This window comes from Panthera leo, chromosome C2 (assembly GCF_018350215.1).
Source record: "Panthera leo isolate Ple1 chromosome C2, P.leo_Ple1_pat1.1, whole genome shotgun sequence".
NCBI lineage: Eukaryota > Metazoa > Chordata > Mammalia > Carnivora > Felidae > Panthera > Panthera leo.
Genome location: NC_056687.1, coordinates 122,411,016 through 122,433,189, shown reverse-complemented (window position 1 = coordinate 122,433,189; position 22,174 = coordinate 122,411,016). Strand labels below are relative to the sequence as shown.

Below are 22,174 nucleotides of genomic sequence, written 5' to 3'. Positions count from 1 at the left end.
ACCTGGGCAGTCAAATGTGGATCCCAGGTAGTGATGGGGACTCCAGCAGAAAGAAATGTGACATCACACTCCCATGATGTGCTAGAGAAGTGGGAACCTTCCAGAGAGTTGTTGGCACCTGGGCAACCCAGGCTGCCGACCTGACCTCCAACCTCACCATACCCCACCACCTCCCTAACCCAGGTCCTACAGCACTCCTCCACCCGATTCCCTGCACAACAACACAAAAACATTGTATCAACACAATAGATGCTTCAACAATTTTAAAAATCAGATTTATTGCAGTGTAACTTACAAAAAGTCACTCATTTTAAGTGCACAGTGTGGTGAGTTTTGACAAAAGTGTGCAATCTTGTAACTACCACCATAGTCAAGATATATAGTTGACCCTTGAACAACATCGGGGGTTAGGACTGCCAACCCCCGCCCACAGTTGAAAATCCCAGTATAACTTTTTACTCCCCCAAAACTGAACTAATAGCCTACGGTTGATCAAAAGCCTTATCAATAACATATATGATAACATCATAACAGTCAATACCACATATTCTGTATGTTATACACATTATATACTGTATTCTTCCAATAACATAAGCTACCGAAAAGAAAATGTCATTAAGAAAATTGCAAGGAGGGGCGCCTGGGTGGCTCAGTTGGTTAAGCAGCCGACTTCAGCTCAGGTCATGATCTCGCGCGGTCCGTGAGTTCGAGGAAAAATTTCAAGGAAGAAAACATACATTTACAATATTGTAATTTATTTATTAAAAAATATCCGTGTATAGGTGGACCCCACAGTGCAAAAGTTCCTTGCTTCAGGCTACTGATGTGCATCCTGTCGCTACACTTTGGCTCTTTCTAAAATGTCATAAAATGGAAGGTTAAAGTATATAGTTTTTGGAGTCCTCCTTCTTTTGCTTACCATAGTGCTTTTAAAATTCAATTCCATTCTTGCATCTACCATTAGCTTGTTCCTCTTTATTGCTGAGTAGTACTCCATTGGGTGAATATACAACAGTTCATTTCTCCATTCACCTGACAGACATTTGTGCTGTTTACAGGTTTTGTCTATTTTGAATAAAACTGTTACAAACTTTATGTAAAAACATTTATTCAGAATATGTTTTTATTTCTCAAGGATGAATATCCAAAACTGCAATGGCTGGGTCATATGGTAGATGTATGTTTCACATTATAAGGAATGTGAATTTTCCAAAGTGGCAACGGCATTTTGCTCTCCCCCTAGCAATTGACAAGCAGGCCGGTTGTTCCACGTCCTCTGTGGCACTTGGCACAGACAGTCTTTTAAAAAAAAAATTTTTTTTTTTTAAGTTTATTTATTATTGAGAGACAGAGCATGACCATGGGAGGGGCCGAGAGACAAGGAGACACAGAATGGGAAGCAAGCTCCAGGCTCTGACTTGTCAGCACAGAGCCTGATGCGGGGCTTGAACTCACAGACCATGAGATGATGACCTGAGTCAAAGTCAGATGCTTAACTGACTGAGCCACCCAGGGGCCCCTCTCAAGCAGTTTTAATTTCAATTTCCTTTAGGACAACTGATGTTAATCATCCTTTCATATGTTTATTTGCTATACCTATATCTTCTTTGGTAAAAAGGGTCTTACTAAATCTTTGTCCATTTTTTTTTTAACTGGGTTGTTTGGATTCCTAATACTAAGTTTTAACAGTTCTTTAAATATTCTGAATCCAAGTCCTTTACCCAATATATGGTTGACAAATATTTTCTCCCAGTCTGAGGCTTGTGTTGCCATTTTCTTAACAGGGTTTTTCAAAGGGCAAAACGTTTCATTTTCATGAAGTCCAATTTATCAATCTTTTTCTTTTATAGTTTCTACTTTTTTGTGCTTTATCTAAGAAATCTTTACCTAAGCCAGGGTCGCAAACATTTTCTGTTTACTTCTAGAAATTTCATATAGTTATAGCTTTTATATGACAGTATGACCCATTTTGGGTTCCTATTTATATATTATATGAGGTCAAGATGAAGGTTCATTTTTTTTCCCATATAACTATCCAATTGCTTCCACTCCATTTGTTGAAAAGACTAGATTTTCTCCAGTGAATTTTCACAGCACCTTGTTGAAAATCAATTGAACATGTATATATGTGTCCATTTCTGAATTTTTCCTTCCATTTCATTGCGTTATATGTCTATCTTTATGACAAATCCACACTACCTTGATTACTGTAGTTTTACGTAGTGAGTTTGGAAATTAGGTACTGCGCATTCTCCCCTGTTATTCTTCTCTGCAAAAATGGCTTTGGTTATTCTAGGTTTTTTGAATTTCTATAAAAATTATAGAATGAGCTTGTGAAAGAAGCTGTAAGGAGCCTACTATGATTTTGATTAGAATTGTTTTGTATCTACAGATCAATTTCAGGAGAATTGACATTGTAACAATACTAAGTCTTCAAATTCATAAACCTACTCATATTACTCTATTTCTTAAATCTTTTTTAAGCATGCATAAGCATATATATACATATAAGATACATACATAGGCATGTATAATCAAATACAATAGAAATCACTTTTTAATATTTTATTTTTTTTCTGAGAGAGAGAGACAGACAGAGCATGAGTGGGGGAGGGGCAGAGAGAGAGAGGGAGACACAGAATCCAATACAGACTCCAGGCTCTGAGCTGTCAGCACAGAGCCCGACACGGGGCTTGAACCCACGAACCGTGAGATCATGACCTGAGCTGAAGTCAGATGCTTCACCAGCTAAGCCACCCAGGCGCCCCTATGACACAAGTCATTTTAAATGAACTGTTACCTATTAGATCAATTAAAAATAAGAAAAATAAGTTTTTACTTTACCTTCATGTATTCCTTCTTCAGTATTTTCCTTCCTCAGTATTCTTGTTTAGATCCAAGTTACCGACCTATGTACTATTTTTCCTCTCTCTAAAAAACTTCTTTTAACATTTCTTGCAAGGTAGGTATACTGGAAACACATTCTCTCCATTTCTGTTTGTCTGAGAAAGTCTTAATTTCTCCTTCACTTTTGAAGGATAATTTCACAGGGTACAGAATTCTAGGTCAATTTTTTTCCTCAATATTTTAAATATTTGACTACACTCTCCTTGCTCTCATGGTTTCTGAGAAGTCAGATATAATCTTGTTCTTTTATAGATAAGATTTCTTCCCCCTCCGGCTTCTTTCAGAATTTTTCATTATCTTTGATCTTCTGTAGTTTGAAAATAATATGCCTATGTGTAGCTTTTTGGCATTTATCCTGCTCGGTGTTTTCTAAGCTTTCTGGATCTGTGGTTTGATGCCTGACATTAATTTGGGAAATTTTCTGTCACTATTGCTTAAAATATTTTTTCTGTTCCTTTCAATCTCCCTTCCCTCCTGGTACTACCATTATTTGTATTTTATACCTTTTGTAGTTGTCCTATAGTCCTTGGATATCCTGTTCCGTTTTTTCCAGTCTTTGTTCTCTTTGCTTTTCAGTCTTGAAGGACTCCACTGAAATTGCCTCTAGCCACAGATTCTTTCCTCAGCTGTATCCAATCTACTAATAAGCCCATCAAAGCAATCTAAATTTCTCTTAGTGTTCCTCATCTCTACCATTTCTTTTTGGTTCTTTCTTACGACTTCGATGTCTCTGCTTACATATACCATCTGTTCTTGCATACAATCTATCCATTAGCTTCCCTTAACATAACATAACATAACATAACATAACATAACATAAAAAAATAAAATAAAATAAAATAAAATATCATAATCATTTTAAATCCTTGGTGTGATAATTCCAACATCCCTGACATGTCTGGTTCTGATGCTTGCTCTGTCTCTCAAGTGTGTTTTTTGCCTCTTGGTATGCCTTGTAATTTGTTCTTCATAGCTGGATATGATGCACTGGGTAGAAGGAACTGCTGTAAATAGGCTTTTAGTAATGTGGTCATGAGGTGTGATGGGAGGGAAAGCTTTCTACAGTCCTGTGATTAGGTCTTAGTCTTTTCCTGAGCCTGGGCCTCTTGACTTTGAACTTCACATGTGTTTCTTGGTTTTTTCTTCCCCACCTGAGGTGGGACAAGACTGCTACAGCCAGCTAGAACTCATGCTCTCCCTTTCCCCCAGTCAGTCTGAAAAATACCCCAGCAAGTTAAGCTCTGGTTAACTAGTTTCCCCTGAGTGCAGACCTTGTTAAGAACAGAGTACCCAGGCATATTTCAAAATGATTCCTTTTCCCTTCTGCCTGCCAGAATCACAAGGGGACTTTTCCTGGATATTTACTGTGGGAAAGTAGTCTAACTCCTAGAGATAAATCTCATAGAATTATGAGATCCTCCCCTATGACTGGGGTCCTCCTGGAGCTTTTAACTCTCATACTTGTCCACACTGAGCCTCCAGCAGTTTGTCAATTATAGTTCAGGGATTCCTACCCCGGCACTGGTTCCTGTGCTGCTTTCTAGTCGTGACTCCCTGCATTTGCATGTCTGCCTCACAAGTCTTGGGTGTAGTAACTGGCCCTGTGTCCTGTGTCCTCCCCTCTCCTATGGATCTAAGAAGAGTTGTTGATTTTTTGCTCATTTAGCTTTTTACCTGTTGTTAGGACAGAGTGGAGACTTCCAATATCTTTACTACAGAACCATAAACTGGAAGTCTCTTAAGTATTAAAAATTTTTCTCAGCAAATATTTTTCAGTACACTAAAAATATATTCAATATGTACAGATTTTGTGTGTAAATGTTTTCCATAAATATTTTATATTTTCTCTAAATGATTTTATATTTTTGATGTTATTTTAAAAGGCATTATTAATTTCAAGTCTGATACTTTTGTTGCTAATATAGGGAAATACAATTTATTTTTGTACATTTTGTACATTTTGACCTTATGTCCTATAAGCCCATAAAATTACTTAGTTGTTCTAATAGCTTTTTAATAGATTTATTAAGATTTTCTATGGAGACAATTATGTCATCTGGGAATACAGTTTATTTCTTTCCCAATATATGTTATCTGTTACTTCTTTTTCCTGTCTTATTGCACTGGCTATGACTTCCAGTACAATGTCAAATAGATGTGGTGAAAGTGGTCATGCTTTCCCTTATTTCCCAACCTAGAGGGAAATTATTCAATCTTTCACCAGTAAATATGATGTTAACTGCAGGTCTTTCATAAATGCTCTGTCAGGTTGAGGAAATTCCATTTATCCCTGGTTTCCTGAGAGTTTTCATCACATGTTGTTGTATTTTCTCAAATGTTTTTTTCTGTATCTACTGGGATGAATAAATTTTATTTCTTTGTTAGTCTTTTGCAATGGTGAATTATAGTGATACATTTTAAATAATAAACTGACATACTGCTTTATTTCAAACTGAAATGGCCCATATATCAATAGGACAATGGTTTAAAAAATGTGACTTACATACATACACTTCTTTATTCTCTATTGTATCAGCAACAAGAAGCCAAGAAATCTAAAAAATACAAACAATATATATGGGGAAATCACAGGAAAGGAAACCCCAGGTTATTGATGAGTTTATGAATTTTTTTTTTTTTTTTTTTTTTTTTTTTTTTTTACCTCACTGGTAACCAGAGATTGTACAGTGAAAAAAAAAATGCCATGTTTTATCCAGTGATCTCAATAGTCATGAGCTTCTGGTTACTTCCCCCTCAGGAGGACACAATATTTGATGCCATGATAAAACACCCATTTATTGACAAAAAATTAAACAATTACTATCTAATGCCTGGCTGAGAAAAGAGTAACTGGTGTTGCTGTGTTTGAGGGGGCACACAGCAGACATGATTGACAAGCAGCGGCCCCACACCTTCGTCCTTACCTGGAAGAAACTCTTACACAATCCAAGGACAAGGATAACCATGCAAGAATGTTTATCACTGTGTTGTTTGTGATAGTTATGGCACTGAGACCCTGCATCTACTGAATAGAAGTTTTTCATGGGAGCTTGTGGAATGAATTGCTTACTTACTTGGATCCATTCCTCCATTGCCCTGCTTTCTGGTCTACACGGCATGGCTCCCTCTTCCCAACACTCTCAGATCACTCACTGTCCTAGAACAAATTCGTCATTCTATGTTCACTCTAAAATATGTGAAATAATAATTAATATTTCATGATTAATAGTTTGCTTTCCTTCTTGGAAATTTGATGAGCTTTTGAGGAATCACTTGGTTAGCCTGAGTCTGTTAATAAAAGATGCCCAAAGAAATTTATGCTGAAATTTATTTTTCACCCTGTAAAGTTTTGCACTGCAAGAAGAAGCAGTCCAACATCTTTGAAGCTATGGGTATTTCCCTTAGAATTTCAATGATGAAGGTGGCGTCTCTCCCACTGAAACCATTAGTAAAAGGCTTGCTCAGCATTTCATGCCTTTATCCTCTCTTACCTCCTTCCTCAGGTCAGGTGCTCAGATTCAGATGGAAAGTAAGCTAATGGGAAACAATAATGTATTTTCCAAAGGTTTCTCTTCCTTTTTCTGTCAGTGGGCTGACTTGGCATTTTGTTGGCAGCCTTCAAAGCACTTCACACTTCCCTGGAAAGTGTTGAAAGCTTATAAGTTCTCAGCACATATAATAAATAGGTTTTCAAAACAATCTCTTTCAAAATTGCCAACAATATATAGACTGGGTGAGACACTGTTTCTTCTCTGCTGGTTTTCCCTGGGAGATATTACCAAATAATTATAAAGACCATAGGGATTGAGGTAGCAGTTCAGCCACGATAAATCACTGAAGTTCTATGACAGGCTTGTCATTGCACAAAGAAAAATATGTTCCAGAAATGACAATACACTGACATGAAATTACTTCTCTCAAGCTGGTTTTAGGTCTAGAAGTTCAAAATTTTTGGTCAGATCAGGTGTGGTGAATACCTACAGCTTTTGCCCCACCCTCACCCCCACCACCCATTTGCCACTCTGCTCCTCACTAACCCCTGCCTCCCTCTGGAGAACTAGCCCCTCCCACACTCAGACCCCATCCTCTGAGTGGAGCCAACCCCAGCTCCAGGGTTGAACATAAAACTTGAGTCTAAGCCAATCAGCACACTGCATTTCCATGGCCCTAGCCATTTGCTTAGGAATGGTCACATGACCCAACAAGAGCCAATGAAAATGTAGTTAAGTTTCGGGGAAACAGGTATTTTCATTTCTGGATTTAAACTGTGGGGAGGAAAGCATTGGAGATTTGTTCCCACCATCATGTTATACCACATGAAACCTGAGGCTCTAGTCAAGACAGAAAGAGGCAGAGCAGAGATGTGGAAAGAAACTGAGTCCTTAAATTCAGCAATGTCTGAAACTATAACTGTATGGTCCTGTTAAATGAAACAATTTTTTTCTTTTTTCTACTTAAGCAGGTTTTTTTAAAGCTTATTTATTTATTTTGAGAAAGAGATAACCAGAAAGGATGGGCAGAGAGGGGGGTTGACCGAGGATCTGAAGCAGGCTCTGTGCTAACAGCACAGAGCCAGACGTGAGGCTCAAACTCACAAACCCTGAGATCACGACCTGAACCAATGCTTAATGGACTAAGCCACCCAGATGCCCCATAGCAGGTTTTGATATGATATTCTTTTACTTCAAAATCAAACCAAACAAAAACCCTCAGTGTTCCACCATATACCCTGATTTTAGGTTTGAAAAATATATTCAGTGTAGGTAAAAGTATAAATTAAGTGATGTGATAAAGAGCCTGTATTTCTACATTTCCCAAAGCAGCAAGCACATCCTGGCCACACTCTAGCTTTCCAAGATGGGGTGTGTGTGTGTGTGTGTGTGTGTGTTGGAATGACTGAGTGGGCCCTGAAAGAAAATTCTGTCGGGAATAATTCATGTCAACTGTTAGGGAATCCCTGGGTTTCAAAGCAACAATCACTGGAATTTGGAAGTTCTCTAGTAAATATGCAACTGCCTGTCAATGCTCAATGAGTAGAACTCACTAAAAGCTGAGCCACAGAATAAAATGTCTGTGAGCAAGAAGGCTCTCACTGACCATCTCCTGGCAAGGCCACCTATCTCCCTGAAACAGGAACTCTGACAAACCTGAGAGAAGGCCCCTCCCATCCCCACCTCCACATTGCAGATGCACCCCCGGAGCAGTGAAAAATCAGAGTCAGGGCCTCAGAATGCCTTCCACATCAAAGGGATGTGAGGGTGAGAGCTGATATGGGCAGCACGAGTTTACAGAAGAAACTCATGCAGAGCCTGAGGTCCATAGCAGGAAGAAGCTGGCTTTCTCCTGACAGTGCAAGTTCAGCATTCTCAGCAATTCAAAACTCTTTTTAGGCAGGGAAGGCACAGGACTCCAGAAAGAGGAGTCCTCACAAGACCTAGAATTGAAGGAAGAACTGAGACTTTAACAGGAATGGCTTTAGAAAACTATAAACTGAGCAAAGTTCTGTTCTCACTACTGAAGCCTGTGTCCCTTATCAGCACCTCCTTCCCAGAGGTCCAGGGCTCTTCCATGGCTTCAGTCACTGAAGAGATGAGTCAGAGACTTCTTTGTACAAAGGAGTTAGAAATCAGTGTGAGCAAAGGGACACGAAGGAAGGAAGGAAGGAAGGAAGGAAGGAAGGAAGGAAGGAAGGAAGAAATAGAGTGGGGAGGAAGGAAAGAAGGAAGGAAGGAAGGAAGGAAGGAAGGAAGGAAGGAAGGAAGGAAGAAATAGAGTGGGGAGGAAGGAAGGAAGGAAGGAAGGAAGGAAGGATGGAAGGAAGGACAAATAGAGTGGGGAGAGAGGAAGGAGGGAAGGAAGGAAGGAAGGAAGGAAGGAAGGAAGGAAGGAAGGAAGGAAGAAATAGAGTGGGGAGAGAGGAAGGAGGGAAGGAAGGAAGGAGGCAAAGAGGGATGCAGAGGGTATAGTGAGTCTTCGGATGAACTCAAGTGGTGCAACTTCTCAGGCATTGACAACATTCTCAGGCACTTCCCCAACTTCCTTCTCTATATAAGGAATGAAATTCCACTGCTGGAGTTGTATTCCTTTAGCTTTTGACTTTAATCTCATTAAGATACAGATGTCTTCGGAAAGAAAGTGGTTCAGACATTAAACTGTTGCTCCTCTGTGTGAAAGCTTTTTTATTACAGAAGAAAGTGTGATATCTAGGAACAAAAATACAAGAGGAAGACAAAGAAATGGGATGCCAAAGAGGGGAAATGGTATTTGGGCAAGTGGTACCCTGGGATGGGCAAAGCACAGACTTTGGAGTCAGAAAGACATGAATTCAAATCTTGATTCTCTTACCTACTAACCTTTACATTTGGCTAGTTACTTCACTTCTTTGAAATTCTACTACCTTCTTTGTGAAATAGATATATATATATATGCCATCTCTGTGTCTTAGATCATTGCATCCTCTCTGTCTCGAATGCCCTCATAGTCCTTGCCATTTGCCTGCTGACTCCTATCCAGGCTATATTTGATCCGTGTCTTCCTCAGGAAGACTGGACTACAGCATCCACTTATACAGAACAGAGGCAACATCAGTTGTAACCATTGCTATTCCACACTGTGACCTCTCCCTTTGACTGTCTCCACTACAGTGAGATGGCTTTGAGACCCAGGGTCTGTGTGTTACTCACTGGTGCATCCCCAGTGCTTAGGAAATCTGAAAACATCAGGGAAAGGGATCTGGAGAGCTCTCTCCTAGGAGAGATGGAGACACTGGTCTTGAGTGAGCCAGGGGAGAAGCAGGGACCCCTGTGGAAGGCTGTTCCTCCACCACATGGGGAAACAAAAAACAATGTCGACAGAGCTGAGAAAGGGATAGGCAGCCATACCACTTTTCCTTTCCCCAAACCAGCTTCTTAACCTGGAGCAGAAGCCTGAACAGAGACAAGGCAGGAATTGTGACCACTGTTATTAGACAAAGTTGAATTCAAGGTCAAAAGCACTGTGTGCGGCCACTTCACAATGATGAAGGATGCAATCCACAGTGGAGATAATACTGTCATGATCCATTAGGAATCAAATAACAAAACATCAACATCAGTGAAGTAAAACCATAGGAAATACAAAGAGAAATTGACAAAAATATGAAAGTAATAGAAAGTTTTAATACACACTTTAGATCTCTGACAGATCAAGTATATGAAAATAAGTAAAGATATAAAATATGTTAAGGATATAATTAAAATTATGTCTTTCTAGGTTGCTATGGTGCATTTACAAAAGTTATCATCTTTTGGGCATAAATTCCAAGGTGTTATAATGCGAAGAACTACATTCTAAGATTGCAATACAATAAAACAATAAATAAGTAGCAAACAGAAACATAGAAAAGTCAAATACTTGCAGATTTGGGGGAAAACATCTCTCCTAATTAACTATTAGGTCACAGGTAATAGATAAATTACAACTATCAAATATTTAAAAAATAAAATAATAGCATTACCAATTAGAACTGGGAAACGTTCAGGGTGCCTGTGTGGCTAAACGTCTGACTCTTGGTTTCAGATCAGGTCATGATCTCATGGTTCGTGAGTTGAGCCCATGTGGAGCCCCTGGTGGAGCCCTGCTTTGGGTTCTGCTCCAACACTGCAGAGCCAGCTTAGGAATCTCTCTCTGCCCCTCTCCCACTCGTGCACACTCTATCCCTCTCTCTTTCTCAAAATAAATGAACAAATTTAAAAAAATAAAAAGAACTAGGATACATTCAAAATTGTACTTACAGGGAAATTCACAACTTCAAACACTTATACTATTAAACAAACAAGAATAAAAATAAATAAGCATTCAACATAAAAAAGTTCAAAGATAAAGAAAAAAAGAAGTTGAAAAATATAAACTCAAAAGACCATGAATCTGTGATCAACAAATAGTAGAATTAAATTAAGAGCAGTTTCTTTGGGGGAAAAAAATCAATACAACGAATACATCATTGGGCAGCCTAATCAGGAATGAAAGAGAGAAAGCACAAAATTATAACCTTAAGAATCAATAAAGGAGAAAACACAAATGCAGAGAAAAATCCAAAGATACATAGGAGAGCATTTTGCCCAACACTGTATTAGCAACTTTGAAAATATGAATAGAACATATCTTTCCTTATCCCAAAATGTCATATTAGTTTTCTTTACCACAGGCTTGCTGCTTCTGGATGACAGTCTCACATCATAATGGTGACTCCTCACAGACCAGACATCGTGGGAAATTCCGCAGCATCTCACTGATATGTAAAAATGGCCCATGAGGTAGGCATTCCTATCATCATCCTTCTGATTTCACAGATGAACAAACAGTAACTTTGAGAAATTAAATGGTTCATCCAAAACTACATAGCTAACTAGGAACCATACTGAAACTTGACCCCAAGCAGCCTGACTCAAAAGCCACACCAGCGTGCCTCCAGCTGGATGCACTGATGCTGCTGGTCCAGAGCCCACACTTGCAGCACAACGCAAGGCTCCATCCTGCCTCCCAGCAGACTGTCCACCGACTGGCACCTGCCACAAGACCGACAGGGCACAAGACTTTCTACAGATTGTACTTACTTCATTGCCATGACCATCCTAACGCTCATAGGTATTATTATAATTCCCATTTTACGGGGGGGGGGGGGGGGGGGGGGGGGGCGGAAGTGAGGCCTAGAGTTAAGTGCTTATCTAAAGTAAGACAAATCTAAGAGGCAGAGGCAGGATTCACACCCAGATCTGGGAAACCCCCAAACTGGTTTTTTTTTTTAAACTTCACCAGGCACTCTGATCTACTTGTCTCCACTGGAACTGCCAGGTTTATTCACAGTGTGGTAGTTCATGGGATCAAGAAATGAAACACTGCCCAAGAAAATTAGGAGGCCACGGCCAATAATAACTACATAAGAAATACTGCCACAAACTGTGATGCTTTTGATAAGTCTCTCAAGAGAAGATGCATTATGTTAGTTTATCATTTTAAATAAATTCTCAACAAGCTCTTTACCTGTCAGTCTGTATCTGTGGAGACGGTTTTTGTAACATCAGATAAATGAGCAATTAGAGACTTTAAAAGGCTCTTAAATGTGGTGGAGCTTATAAACCTAAACTCCCAGGGACAGTAAATGTCACATCAAATGGCTTCAGTACACATTGCCTACCTACCCTTTGTTTCAACAGCTGTAATATGGCACTCCATATCCCAGTCTGAACACATCTGCCTTTGAGCAGGATGTAATGGGAAAATTGGGGACCTGGGACATAGGTCACCTGGACTCTAGACCCACCTGTCCTTGGATGACCTTGACCAAGTCAACATTTCTCTCAGTTATTTGCTAATAAAATGAGAGGGTTGCAACTAGAATATTATGAACAGCTCTCCAAGCTCCAATGGTCTTTAGCTTCACAAACCTATGACTTTGACTATGCACAGCATCATTCTTTATACTTTTCTATGCAGAATCCTACACAAAGGCGAGTTTAGCCCTTGGTAAGTATTAGTTATCATTGTCATCATCATTATTACCTGATGAAGTCATAAAGTCTATCCATAGCAAAAGAAGCAGAACGAGGATCTAAAATTCTACCATTACAGACTCATTCCTTTGGTTTTAAAAGGTTCTAAAATATCTCAAATAGGAAAAATGCTCTAAAAATTCATTGTTTTTAAGAAGCAGTAATCTTTTTTTTTTTTTTAAGTAAAACTCTTTAATGAGCCCCGATATACAAACAATGGATACTGAGTTTTTCTGGATGAAGTGGGGAATGGAGCAGGGACAGGGCGGGAATGGTCACGGATACCTGGAAGTTTCTCCACTTATTTCTTTCATTCACATGGACACCAAGGCACTGCCTCAAAAACCTGTGATTCCTCAGAAGACCATTTACAATTCATTTCTTTAAGCCAATACCACTTTCCCTCTTTACAGATTAAGGAGCCAGTAAAGATTAAGATGAGTGATTGAAAATGGAGAACAGCGGGGCAGTTGCAGAGGAGGCCAGACTCTAGGACGGAAGGGAGAGGAAAGAAGCTAACCTTTACTGAGGGTCTTCTGTCCGTTGTGTATTTTGCTAGATCCTTTAAATATGCAATAAGGGGAAAGCATTTAAATTATACATATTTACCAAGGCCCGGTTCCCATGTCAATCCCTTTTCTTGTGTACCAGATCCCATCCTCGCTTCTCTACTCAGGACACTGCTCTCTTCTAAATCAGTATCTCCCACCTGAGTCACAGCTGTGGCTTCCTGCCTCCCACCAATCCGCAGTGTGCTGTCAGTGTGGCACTCTGACCAGAACCTGCAATCCCTGTGCTCAGAGTAAAAGCCAAAATCCTCCACTGGCCTCCAAGGGATGCGTGGTCTGGGCCTGATGCTATCTGGCCTCATCTCCTGGTTCACCCCTCACACTCTGCTGCAGGCACGCTGGCTCCCTGCTCCTCTGGGAAGATCCCAGGCACGCTTCTGCCACAGTACCTTTGCACCAGCTGTCCCCTCTACCCGGGACACCCTTCTACAGACATCCACATGGCCCTCTCTCTACCTCCTGCAAGCCTTCTCTCCAACCCCCTCTCAACAAGTTTCCCTATTTAACACGACTGACCACTTACCCGCTTGGGCACTTCAACCTCCCCTCCTGTTAAGCCAATTCATACACTGAAGTCTGAACCCCCAGTAGCTCTGAATGTGACCTTATTGGAAATAGGGTCATTGTCAATGTAATTAGTTAGGATGAAGTCATGCTGGAGTCACGTGGGCCCCTGATTCAACATAACTGGTGTCCTTATAAAAAGAGGAAATTGGGACGCAGAGATGGACATGCCCACAGGGAGAAAGCCATGTGAAGACTGAGGTTTTGCTACCACCAGCCAAGGAACAACCAAAAGCCAGGAGAGCCACCTGGCACAGATCCTTCCCAGACCCCTGCACCTCAGACCTCTGGCCTCCAGAGGTGAGGGCAAGGAATTTCTGTTGCTTGTACTACTCAGTCTGTGATACTTTGTTGCCACAGCCCTGGAAACTAACTCACTCCTTCTGTTCTGCTTTTCCTATTTCCCATGGGACTTTCTAATTGTCACACAGTATCATTTCTTGCTGTTTTTTTTTTTTAAATATATTGTCAAGTTAGCTAATATGCAGTGTATACAGTGTGCTCTTGGCTTCCGGGGTAGATTCCCATGATTTGTCACTTACACCCAGTGCTCTTCCCAGCAAGTGCCCTCCTCAATGCCCATCACCCATTTTCCCCCTCCCCCTTCAACCCTTAGTTTGTTCTCTGTATTTAAGAGCCTCTATGGTTTGCCTCCCTCTCTGTTTGAAACTATTTTTTCCTTTTCCCTTTCCCTTTCCCTCTCCCCATGGGCTTCTGTTAAGTTTCTCAAATTCCACATATAAGTGAAAACATGTATCTTTCTCTGACTGACTTATTTCACGTAGCATAATACCCTCCAGTTCCATCCACGTTGTTGCAAATGGCAAAATTTTATTCTTTCTCATTGCCAAGTAGTATTCTATTGCAAATATAAATCACATGTTTTCTATCCATTTTTCCTAAAATTTGTGTGAAACCACAAAACACCCTGAATAGCCAAAGTAGTACTTAAGAAGAAAACCAAAGCAGGAGGCATCACAATCCTAGACTTTAGCCTCTACTACAAAGCTATAACTATAATCATCAAGACAGTATGGTATTGGCACAAAAACAGACACATAGACCAATGGAATAGAATAGAGAATCCAGAAATGAACCCACAAATGTATGGCCAACTAATCTTTGACAAAGCAGGAAAGAGTATCCAATGGAAAAAAAAAAAAAAAAAAAGGCAGTCTCTTCAGCAAATGGTGCTGGGAGAACTAGACAGCAACATGCAAAAGAATGAAACTTGGACCACTTTCTTACACCATTCACAAAAATAAACTCAAAATGGATGAAAGACCTAAATGTGAAACAGGAAACCATCAAAACCCTAGAGGAGGAAACAGGTAAAAACCTCTTTGACCTGAGCCACAGCAACTTCTTACTCAACAGGTCTGCAAAGGCAAGGGAATTAAAAGCAAAAAGGAACTATTGGGGCTTCATCAAGATAAAAAGCTTCTGCACTGCAAAGAAACAATCAACAAAACTAGAAGGCAACCAACAGAATGGGAGAAGATATTTGCAAATGATGTATCGGATAAAAAGGGTTAGTATCCAAAATCTATAAAGAACTTACCAAACTCCACACCCGAAAAACAAATAATCATTTCTTTCTTTTAATGTCTATTGTCTTATCTCCTCCTTCTGGATTATAACATAACCTCTAAAGGGGCACAGATCTTGGTCTACTTTACTCACTGATGTCTAATGTAAGTGGATTAAGCAAATGCTTCCAAATGAATGATTAAACAAATACATTTACCTCCTTTCTTCTATTTCCTCCAGAAACTAGCATTAAATTTGACCTTACTCTTGTGTGCCTTAGTTCTCAGACTTATCTTCCTGACCGACAGCACTCCCCCACCTTACCCACTCTCACTACCCATCTTCCCACCTGGAGGGACAATAAGAACATGTTGAGAGGGATGCGGCCCAGGAGGGTGCAATTACACTGATGTTGCACATATTTAATCCTCATGTGAGCCCTGTGAAGCAGACATTGTAATCCCATTATATGGATAAGGAAACTGAGGTTCATAAAAGTCAAGTAATATGCCCCCAGCATCCTGTGTGGAAAACACTTACACATGTTGACCTACTCTCTTCCTTCTTTAGCATGGCAGCTTCCGAGGGGCAGGAACAGCAATGGTCATCTCTGTGTCGCAAGCACGCAGGCCAGACCGGCACACAAGAGGTGCTTCGTGAACACTGCTGGACTCTCCACTGTGACACCACTGGCAAGCGGCAAAGCTGGACTGCAGCGCAGGCTGGCCCCACGGCCCATGCTCCTGCCATATAGCCCACCCGGCCGGCAGAACATGGGCACATCACAGCTGCCTTTTATTTTTCCAAATTTTTCAGCGGCCCCATCTCCCCACCATCCACCCAAAGCACTTTCCCACTCCCCCCGGCCCCAAGTAACCATGTTAAGACCTGCTGGACACCCTCCCATATACACAAATGCAAATGGGCCTACGTAGAATTTTTGCCTGTTTTCTTTTTTTTTTAATGAGGTCTCCTACATTCATGTGTGCATCTTGCTTTTCTCATTCAGCAACAACATTCCTGAAAACTCATCTAAGGTGAACTGGTTTGCCTCTAAATATTTCCTTGTAATGACTGCATGGTGTCACAATTTATTCAACCATATGTCACTGTTGGGGATTCGGCTTATTTGCAGAATCTTTTTTCTCTTGTGTTAGTTTTGCTACATTAAACATTCATACATGGATAATACCTATGGATAGATTCCCAGGAGTGAGATTATTATATTAAAAATTAAATGTATCAGGGCCCCTATGTGGCTACGTTGGTTGAGAATTCAACTCTTGATTTCATCTCAGGTCATGATCCAGGGATGTGGGATTGAGCCCCATGTCAGGCTCCACACTGAGTGGGGAGCCTGCTTGAGAATCTCTCTCTTTGCCCCCACTCGCTCTCCCTCTCTCTCTAAAATTAACTAATTAATTAAAAATGTCTCTCTAAAAAAAAATTAAGTGTATACATGCTTCTATTACTTATAATGGAAATTCTCAAACATATAAAAGTAAAGGAAACCAAATAATGAGCCCCCCTAAACCTAATGCTCACAGCTTCAGTGGTTATGAAATCATGGCCAATCTGGTTTCATCAAATCCATTACCCACAGTCTAGAATGTTTTGGAGGAAAACTGATATTCTATCACATAATCTGTAAATATTTCTGTCTGTATCTCTAAACGTTGAGGACTTTTTAAAATAATACTACCAGAATATTATTATCAAACCTAAAAAATTAACAATTATTTCTTCCTATCATCCAGTCTTCAGGCAGTGTTAAAATTCCCTCGACTGAACCATAAACAATATTTTTACAGTTTGCTCAAACCAGAATCTTATTAAGTTTCAAGAATTACAATTGGTTAATATGTTTCTTGTCTCTTAAGTCCCTTTAATTTATAAATGTTCCCCTTCATATCTGTGTGTGTGTGTGTGTGTGTGTGTGTGTGTGTGTGTCCCTTGCAATGTCTTTGTTGAAAAAACAATGGTCATGGGATGCCTGGGTGATTCAGTCAGTTAAGCCTCTGGCTGTTGATCTCACAGTTCGTGAAATCGAGCCCCATATTGGGCTCTGTGCTGACAGCAGAGACTGCTCAGGATTCTCTCTCTCTCTCTCTCTCTCTCTCTCTCTCTCCCTGCCCTTCCCCTACTTGTGCCCTCTCTCTCTCTCTCCCCCTCTCTCTCACTCATACACAATATAAATAAATAAACTTTTAAAAAATGTTTAAAAAAAAAGAGTCACATGCTTAAATGCAGGCCTAGGCCGCTCTCCCCTATTATGATTTTACCCTGCATGCTCGCTCTCTCTCTCTCTCTCTCTCTCAAAATAAATAAACATTAAAAAGAAACAAAGAAAGAAAAAAGAAAAAACAGTCATTTGTCCTAAACAGTTTTCCACAGTCTTCATTTTACAAATTGCCTCACCCCAATATCATCTTGTCCCCAACAACTGGTATTTAGATCTAGAAGCTTGATCAGATTCAGGCTGGAACTCTTTGCAAGAACACTTCATCGGTGGTGCTGTATACTTCCATCCGGAGCACACAATGTCTGGTCGTCCCTCTTGTGCTATTAGCAGTCACCGATAATATTGCCTAGATTCATCTTTTCTGTAGGAGATAAATGTAAATGGATGGAATCTTACGTTCATCATTCTTCATTTCTCAGCTGGCATACTTCTATAAAGAGAAAACTCTCCTTATCAACTCATTTATTATCCTAAGGCACAATCCATATAACCAAGTCTGGATAAATTATTCTTTCCCTTTATTTGCCAGGTTTCAAAATAACAAGGTAGTTTTCTAGTATCACCTAAATGAGGGTTGTTGGGATTTTTGTTCTGTTTCAATTATCTTTACAAACTTGCGGGTTTTCAAATGCAAATATAGGGTTAACAAATTCATTCTCCTTTTCTATGGAAAACTGACCTTGGGTTAACTTTCTAGCTCTGTTCCCCTGGAAACCTAATAAAGGTGGAATGCCATCAATGTTACCAGGCAACATTGCTCATGGTAAAAATGACCTCTAATTAGTAAACTATACCTGGCCTGGGAGGACTGTGAATTAACCATAAATACCCAGTGAGAACCCATAGTTTGAACTCCTCTGAATGCAGTGCATTCTTGTAACTGGGTATGTCCCTTGCTAGGCCTCCTGAAAGCTATTCCCGTGGGAGGAAATAAAACATATTGGCTCATATGGGGAATGGAGCTTATAAACCAGAATAGCACCTATACTCATTCACGTGGGCCAGATTCCACCAAGAAACAGACTATGAAATGGAGATTTGTGCACAGGAGGTTTATTGGAGAGGGTTCTCGGGGAGTGAGGGAAATCAGATTTTGCAGAGGAAAAAGCTAAACTACAGTATAGTTTCAACTGTAAACCTCAGCCAATCCAATCGGACTTCCTCAGTAGCTGGGATGGCCATTTAAAGTCCTAATTTAGGAAGGTCTGCTCCCTGAATAGGGGCGTACTCTTGGGCAAGGCAGCTTTTCTCCACAGAACGCAATCCCCAGAGATTGGTTCAAGTGTGAACTGTGAGCAGCCAGCACTCATACAACTGGGGGAACGATTATTTGGGTCTTAACAAGGATCCCCAGGCTCAAGTACCACAGCATCACTACACCTGCTCATTTGGTCTCATTCCTTCACACCTGAGCCATCACACCTGCCTCTGCCCTGCTGGAAAGCTGTCCTTCCTGTCCTACCTCCACCAGCTAATAAACAGATGCCAGAGGGGACCTGTTCAGTTTTGGGAAACGTAGATCTAAACCCACATTTACCTTGTACATTTTCTGCCCCACATCTGGTATCATCCATTTCTCCAAAGAGCCTGGCTTCTTTTCAGTAATATTCAGGACCACAATCCAGGAGACGGAGGGCTCATTACTACTGGTTAAGTCATGGTTTCTGGGACTTTTCAGTGGCTGGAGTTAAGAAATATGTTGCTGTTTGGGTTTTTTTTTTTTTTTCCCAGATAAGATACGTCATAAGTTTCATATTCAGGACTACATAATTTTCTAAACTTCATCAGTTGTCCATCTGTATGCCCCTTCCCCGTTGTCCAAAATGGTGATTGTCACTGACATCAACCTAATTCCTTGTTTGCTTTACTATACAAACAAAGCCTTACCCGCATAAGATTTCCAGAATAAGAATACCAACACTACATTACTGAAAGAATTTAACTTCTCTTTGCTTTGTTTTATTTGTTTGTTTTGTTTCCCCTTAGGGATTAATGCCCCCTCCCAGGGATATATCACCAAATTACTGTGTTTTAAACTAACTTAAAATAATTCCTCTTCGACTGTTAAAAACTCAGAACAAACTGAGGGTTGATGGGGGGTGGGAGGGAGGGCAGGGTGGGTGATGGGTATTGAGGAGGGCACCTTTTGGGATGAGCACTGGGTGTTGTATGGAAACCAATTTGACAGTAAATTTCATATATTAAAAAATAAAAAATAAATAAATAAATAAATAAATAAATAAATAAAAAATAAAAAAAAAATAATTCCTCTTCATATGTGCCACAAATTCACTTCACAGATTCGTTTGTTTCATTTTGCTTTAATTTTTAGGATTGGGCTGTTTAGTTTAATTTTGTCCTATAATTATGTAAAATATTTAAGTAGTTTCAAAATCAATTCTATAAATTAGGTCGTATAGGCCCCTCAATCTTTTTTCTGCCCTCCCTCATAAATCTAATCTTGTGGTTTATTTTTCAATATCATAGGAAAAGATTAACCAATGACTTAAGACCTTTCTTGAAATGAATAGTAGCATATTACATGCACATTTCTACACCTGGCTTTTTGTACTCAACAATATATTTGAGAAATCATTTTGAAACAGTCAACAGAGGTCTTTTTCATTGGTTTATATAACTGCATTAGACAGTGGATGTACCTGTGTGGATATGTTTCGGTTTGTATAGATATATGTTAGTTTATTTGATCAGTTCCCTATTGATGGGTATTTGGATTGTTTCTCATTTTATGCTGTCAAAATAGTGCTATTATAAGTAACACAATGAGTGAAACTCTCTTTTTTTTTTTTTTTTTTTTTTTGCCAGTATATCTTTGGGAGAGATCCTTATCACTGGAATTGCTAGGTAAAGAGATGTAATTTTGAGATTCCACTTTCATGCCGACTATGATGGCTATAATAATAATAATTTTAAGAGAACAATAACAAATTTTTGCGAGGCTGAGGAGAAATTATAACTCCTATATTGCTGACAGGAACGGAAAGATGTAAAATCCATGTGTTTTGGATGCATAGTTTGGCATTTCCTCAAAAAGTTAAACACAGAGTTACCATATGACCCAGCAATTCCACTTCTAGGTGTATACTCAAAAGAACTGAAAACATGTTCATACAAAAACCTGAACACAAATGTTCACAGCAACATTACTCGTAATAGTCAAGAAGTAGGAAAAACACCTATGGCCATCAATGGATAAGCAAAATGTTGCATATACCTACAATGTTATTCAGCCATAAAAAAATACAACATCGATACATGGTAAAACATGGATGACCCTTGAACACATTATGCTAAGAAGCCAGATACAAAAAGCCATATGTTATAGGATTCCATTTATATGAAATGTCCAAAATAGACAAATCCGTAGAGACACAAAGTAGATATATGGTTGCCCAGAGCTGTGGGAAGGGGGCATAGAAAGTGATGGGTAATGGGTACAGGGTATCTTTTTGGGGTGATGGATTCTGGATTTAGCAAGTGGTGATGGTTGCACAGTCTTGTGAATATACTAAAAACCATCGAATTGTTCACTTTAAAATGGTGATTTTCATGGTAATTAAACTATATCTCAATAAAAAAATTTAAGAAAAAAAAAAAAAACTAAAACAACAAGGAGCCTTACACAGACCAGTGATGAAAACGTACTATAAATCCAGGAGTAAAACTCAAACCTCCGTGCCTGGAGGATAGAGAAGAATATTTGAGAAAATTGGGAAAATGGGGGCGGGGGGGAAGCATCTCCCATGCATTGTTGGTGTCAGTAGAAACTGACACATTCATTTAAATAAGTAATTTAGTAGTAATCTATCAAAAAATAATAATAAAACACACACCCTATGATCCAGAATTTTCATTTGTAGGAACTTAAAATCAATGTGTGGCTGGCACAGTTAGCACTCAGTGAATGTTCTTTCCTAATATAAAGGTGATAATCACAGGGAGAGATAATAAATTACACAATAAACTCCTACAGCCAAATTCAGCTCTCACTTCTGCTCCCTTTTGGAAAAATACTGAGACAGTGTTTATACCATAGGGTAGTATGATCATGAAACCTTTCTCTTTTAATCTTTGCAAGCTGCAAAAAGTAAAGGAAAGCGAAATTCTCCCTTAAAATATAAGGCAATTTCTAGAAATACTGAGCATATACTAAAAGCAAAGTTAAAGATGATCATGTAGAGTTCCAGCCTCTTGATAAAAGGGAGGTCACGGGGAGGAAAACAGCTTGAGCCTCAGCCAAACATCATGAAGCTACAAAAAAGCCAAGAAATATCTAGAGTGACATATGCATGAAGCCTCCTGAAACTCAGCAATGACTATGCAGCAATTGACAAACTCAATGACTACTGAAAGGCATGCCTAACTGAACTTCTATCTTTTTTTCCCTTTAATTCTTTCTCCAAATGTTGATATCCCTTAAATGTGGCATTGCCATGATTTGTAAATACAGTGCTTTGTTCATTGCATTAAGAGTTTAATCAACGCAGAAAAGCCCAGGGAGAGGAACATCATGTCAGTCCACTCCCAATTAACCATTCCAGACCTTTCAGTCCATGAAGACATACCCTGAAGTCAACTAGCCCAAGTGGCAGGGAAAACCTCAAGCAAAGAGAAATAGCTTCCTGAATCCACCCCATAACCCAAAAGGTGACAAACCTCCAGGATGCTCTTTGCAGCAACCCTCCTCTGGACCTGATCCTGTGGAAGCATGGAGTGTCCATCAGCGGCCCCTGCCACTAGCCCCAACATCTCACCCACCCAGCATGGTGAGACAGGGTGGGGAGACAGGGATTGTGACATAAGCAAATGGC

General features: G+C 39.7%; 1 long non-coding RNA gene across 6 annotated transcripts in view; it reads right to left on the bottom strand.

Moving 5' to 3' along the window:
- The window catches only part of LOC122229532, a 43,087-nt gene extending 20,944 nt beyond the window's left edge, over positions 1–22,143 (bottom strand). For 2 of the 6 annotated variants that reach the window (XR_006207022.1, XR_006207023.1), the window contains exons 1-4: positions 22,020–22,143; positions 18,880–19,023; positions 17,519–17,703; positions 6,399–6,545 (exon numbers count right to left, since the gene is read on the bottom strand). This is a non-coding gene — a long non-coding RNA (uncharacterized LOC122229532). Of the gene's footprint in view, positions 1–4,993; positions 5,262–5,410; positions 5,463–5,981; positions 6,095–6,398; positions 6,546–17,518; positions 17,704–18,879; positions 19,024–22,019 lie in introns of those variants that run through there. The other 4 variants (XR_006207020.1, XR_006207024.1, XR_006207021.1 and 1 more) reach the window with 4 other exon arrangements.
- Between the last annotated feature and the right edge of the window lie 31 nt (positions 22,144–22,174).